The following is a 6,000-nucleotide window of genomic DNA, read 5'->3' as shown; positions in this document are numbered from 1 at the left end:
TCCTTGTCCATCGCTAGGTGGTCGTCGTTTGTCTGCGTCGTCCATAGGTGCTCTGCTCCGCTCGTCTGCCTTGCCCATTGCATCGCCTCGCCTCACCTTGTCTCACTGTGCCTCGCCTCGAATCGCTGCTGTTCAACTCCGTCTTGCTTCCTGGATTGGCTCTGCAACAACGTGTGGCTACTAAGACAGAAGAAAAAAAATATTGGAGTTGCTATTTCTTCAATGGAGTGAGCATCATAAAAGACTAAGCGATTTTATAAAGTTATTTTTTATTTTCAGATATTTTATGACAAATCTTGAAGTAACACTAACCATTGAAGACGTGAAGCTTCTCATGACAAATCTTTTTTGTTACTTCATGCCTTAATATCTGATTTCATATAATGTTATGTGATGCTTTGCGCTCCCAATTTGAGCTAGGATTAGTGGATTACTCATTGATCCCTTTATTGGGTCTGCTATGCAAGCTTCAATTAGTTTTTCTTAACCATGTTTGCTGGGTTTGTGGAGTAGGAAAGAGGCAAAACCTTTGTAGCAATGAGCAATGTGTGTTACTGCTTGTATTATTCTTCTCTTCATTTAATATATTCTTCTTTCATAAAAAGTAAATAAATAAATAAGACAAATAAAAAAGAACTCTTAATACTGGAAGCAGCATATTTTAGTATGAGTTATATATTAGTTTTGTTAAGTCCATAATAGTTATTTTAAACTCATTGCTGCACTGACTGGTATTCCTGCATCAATTCTCTGGTATGAGTTTAATAGTGGATCCGTTGCACATATTTTGCAGTTTCTTCAAAGCAGTGGTGCTGATATTTTGAATCAAGGACAGGATACCAAATATGTAAAATTCTTGATTCTTGCATTGAGTTTAGTTTTGGAACTTCATAAAGCAAAGGAAAGAGCTGTTGAATATGGTAATAAAGCCGGAACTGATGTAGCAAATGCCTTTTCTGGAATAGTTGATGGTCTTAGTCTAATAGTTGATGGTCTTAGTTTATGTGAAAAATCGGTGATTGTTTTGTACCTGCTGTGCTGAGCATTTTCTATGAGAATTCACATTTCAAAGATATTCTCGCGAAAAGTGAATTAAGGGGAAGAAGAGAAATGATTTATCCTCCTAATGGTTCTTTTTAAGCATCTTAACTAAATGATAGAAGAACCTATTGGCTTTTAAAATTTTTAGAACATTGAAATTATATACTTCTTATTTCATTTAGCATTTAGAAGGATGTTTAGGAATACTTTTAGAATGCTATATCAATATCGTTACTCGGGGAAGAAAGGAATTAAAAGTTGGTAACACAGGAATGGAAAATGTAGGTACATGGATATTTTCTTTTTCCTCACCCACCTTTATTTTTTATGGTGTACTTTGCATTATCTTTCCCATTTTATGGTCCTCCTATTATTCCAAATTATACATCATGCAACAAAAACTAACTTGTATTGCTGCTTGTTTAGGATTCTTCTTTACAACATCAGGAGGTTTGAGCAGTTTTGAGCATCCACTTAATGAGGTGAAGCCTGTCCCAAGAGTTGACAGTTCTGGTCAGGTGTGTGGTGCAAATTTTAAGGTGGACGAGGCTAAGAAGGAATTAACTAGCATGTTAAGGGTTGGGAGTGCTGCTAATTAGTCGAATAATATCTAAATATGAATTCTTTTTGAACTAAGGCTTTTATTATATGATAGACTCGGTTGAATTTTCATGTTCTAGTACTAAAAAATATATTGATGTCAGAGCCAGATCATATAATTGTCAAGCCTATACCAAACTTAGCTTGAGATGGTCTTGGAGCTACATTTCTTTCTTTTATATTAAGCCAAATGTAAAATATTACATGATGATAATGAATAATTGAATAATGGAAACTGAATTTTATATATACTTATTACTACTATTTCTGTTTTATTTTATCCATTCCTTTTTTTGTGTGTTCTTAAGATAAGGTATTTTAAAAATAAAAAAATGTATTTTTGGTACAATTTGTATATAAATAAGCAAAAGAATGATAGCATTATGAGAATATTTTTCATGCCGTAGAATCATTGAATAGGGATTATAGGAATATCTTTCATTGAATATTTATAGTTTTACTGAATTTTCAATTAGGTTCCTATACTTTTTTTATTTTCAATTATGTCCCTAAGGGTATACAAGTAATTTGAAGGTTGTGGTAGGTTTAGATAAGGGGGGGTTGAATCTATGCCTTTCCTTTGGTTACTGAAATGACCCTTTAAAACAAACTTTCTATTCTGATTCTGTTTGAACTCAGCAGCGGAAAATTTATGAGACAATTTATTTTTGTCTCATGAATATCAGAAAACAGAACACATTAGAGAAGAGAGAAGCTAACACCAGCATGTATCCTGGTTCGGTTGCCTTGTGCTATGCAACCTACGTCCAGACTCCTCCACAACTATAGAGGAATTTCCATTGTAGTTAAAAGTATTACATACACCAATTCCACAATATTGACACAATCCTTTCACACTCAAGTTCTAACCTAACTTGATATTGGCTATGCTAATACCTAACTCTTCACTCTTAGTGCTAACCCAATTAAGAAAGGGATACCTTACAGGTGCAAGATACAAGACACAGACATACTTAAAGAAATTTGAAAATAACTCTAGACTTTTCTCTCAAGTGTATCACTCAGCCTCTTTCCACTCATGGCTTTTACTTGAGCTCTCTCAATATGCCTTTTCACTCAAGAAATTACAGAAAGATAAACATTGAAAAGTAAATTACAATCTGTAAAACATGAAGGAGATTGACTTCATCAACAGCCTCTTTGCTATGTGATAAACCAGATTTACAAGCTTCTAATTTAGTTCTTCAATATTGGCCGAATGCTTCTTTGAAAGAAAACATTATCCAAGTAGAGGAACTTCTTCAGGGAACTCTTCACAGAACACAACTCACCAAACTCTGGTTTTCTCTCATTGGCTTCTGAATGAACAGCAAGACTTCTTTTATCTCCTTGCATGTTGCTTGGTTGCTCTTCCTAGGTCAACTTCTTGAGCTTTGTGCTTCACCAACCCAGCCGTTTATTTTCTCCCATTTTTACTTAAATTTGGGACTTTGCTTCTGATCTCTTTGGTTAACCGAAAGCCACAAGTCATCATGAACAAATGTTTCCAATGGCAAAGCCTTATCTCATCCCTTGAAAACCAACTTGGTCCCCAAGATATGTTTAAGACCGTGAATTTACAGCAGTGAAGAACAGACAACATCTTTCCCATGTATCTCAGAATGGATAAGCAGAATGTTGAAGATGAAGAGAAGAAGATCTAATGCATGTATAAGAAAATGGGTTACTTTTAACCTTTACTTAAGCTTGATTTGGTTTGAAATGGTTGATTAGACTTCTGCCTTTCAAGTTTAGTCTTTCTCTTTCTTGCTTCTTTGATGATCAGCTTAGGGAAGAAGCTTTCTTTCACTTTCTTTGAGTTCTAACCACAGCAGGCAAAAGTGTACGTTGAGTTGGTGAAAGCAAGTGAGAGGAAATTTGCTTGCTGAATATCAAATCAGGCTTGGATTAGATCACTTTATTTGGCCCGTTAATTTCTTATCTTTGTTTCCTTTTGGGCTTCGTTTGTGTTATCAACCCATCAGTCTTGTTTCATTTTCCATTCAATTTGGGCTGCGGTATTGAAACAATAAATAATTAGCTTCATATACAATCAACATTTAATTATTTATTTTGTCCAATTAAATAATGTTTGTCATCACAAATTAAATTAAATTAGTTAATTTCTTAACTCAACATAATTTTACAATTCACTAATATTTTTTTTTTACGTTTAACGTTAACATGGACTAAATTGAAAAAAAGAATAATGTATAGGGACCCGATTAAAAAGAAAAAAAATATATAGGAACCTAATTGAAAATTCGTTAAAACTATAGGGACCTGCAGAGTAATTAAACCTTAAAATTTTATAGAGTTATATGTAATAGATGAGATAAAAATTTATTTGTCCCCACTCAATAAATAAATTTGACCCCATTATAATTTTTTTTAATCTATCTCTATTTCCATAATGTATAGAGAAAAATCTCACTATTTTATAATAATATCATATTGATTATAAAAATAATTAAAAATTAAGTCAGTAATTTAAATTTAAGTACTAAAAGCATCATTTTTGTATGCTCTCTAAAATTTTAATTTTCTTCTCTTGTTGTTCTTTTTTTATTTTTTGTCTCCTAATAAGACTCATTAATTTCATTCTTTAATTTATTTTGATTCAATTAAAGATTTATTTTTATTTTTTTATATTTTTAATTTATTCAATTATTTTACATTTTATTTTGTAATTATATTATTGTATATTTTTTTATTACATGGTTAAATATTATTGAATAATAAAATCCATTAGTAATTTAAATTTTGAAATATAGTAATATTAACTAACAACAAAAAACAGTTAAAATAAAAAGTAACATCCAAATATACGGATATCTATTAATGTTTTTTCTTCTGAAGTTTTAGTAATAACGACATCAATTAAAAAAAATTTAATTATGAATATTATAAAGAGTTAATTTCGTAATCTTATAAGACATGAATTTTTAAATATTTATTTAGTAATATATATAAAAAATAAAATATTTAATTGTATTAACAATGAAAGAATTATTTAATCTTTTTAAAATATCAAATTTAAAAGAATAAAATTCTAAATTATATGTTATTATTTAAATTACTATATAGGTGTTTTAATTTATTAGTTAAATAACTAGAACATTAATTATATTTTATAATAATAAAATATAATTATAAAATTATTATCATATTATACATATTTTGTTCCCACTAATAAAATTTTTTGAATTCGTCACTGCTCGCATGATATATGTATGTATAAAGCTGTATGCTAAGTTGCTAATGTTTCTACGGAGATGCTTTCCGTAAAAATTTTTTAACTAACTTTCATAAAATAATTGCATAATGCTTTTAAAAATAGAAAAAAAATATTAATTAATAATATAAAATAATTTGATTCTCTAATTTAAAAACAAATAGTTTATATAATTATAGTATAATTTGTATAATTTAGGAAAGGTATAATTAGTAATAAATGAGAATATTATCTTTTTCTAATAATATAATCATATAAAATGCTACCATTAATTAATTTGAAATAATCCACACTTTTTTCGTAAGTATAATATTTTTTAAAAGTAAAAAAGAAATTATTGATTAATGTTATAATAAAGAATATCAAAATAAAATTATATCCAATACATTAGAAAATAAAATATTAATATAACTATCTAAAATAAACTAATTACGAGATTTTTATGCCTTAACACTACAAAAATTTTGGCAGATAGCGATAGAAATTTTGCGGCGATTTCATAAAATTGTCGCAAAACGGCAACCTGCGGCACATATAGCGGCGGTTATTGGTTGGGGCTACAATCAGAACTACTTTAGCGGCGGTTTTTCTCGAACCGCCGCTATATTTCAATCAGGCTTGCATTTAGCGGTGTCTTTTTGAAAACCGCCGCTATATGTACTGTCGGGTGAGTTATTGTTTTACATTTTGCAGTGGTTTTGTTTAAACCGCCGCAAAATGCGTATTACCACATATTGCAATATTTTCTTTAGTAATAACCATCTTGGTATAATTTAGTTAAGTAAACACTACTATCTTAAGCTACATATGTTTAAATGATTGTTACTTAAACTCGTAAAACTTTTTCTACATTCGTTTTATGTAAAAAAAATTCACAAGTTAAATAAGCTATATATGTTAACTAATGTGAACAAATTTACCAATAAGATTTTCTTATTTACTTTATTTGCATTTAAATTTACATTCAAACATGGATGTAAAAGAAGAAAATAAAATCATACTCTGAACTAATTAAAAATCAAACATTTTCTAAAAATAATAATTATAATATTTTCTATAAAATATTAAAAATAATAATTAAAAATATTTTCTACAAGTCATTAAAAATTCAAAACTTTATAATT

This window comes from Arachis hypogaea, chromosome 15 (assembly GCF_003086295.3).
Source record: "Arachis hypogaea cultivar Tifrunner chromosome 15, arahy.Tifrunner.gnm2.J5K5, whole genome shotgun sequence".
NCBI lineage: Eukaryota > Viridiplantae > Streptophyta > Magnoliopsida > Fabales > Fabaceae > Arachis > Arachis hypogaea.
Note: the sequence above shows the minus strand (reverse complement) of the source record.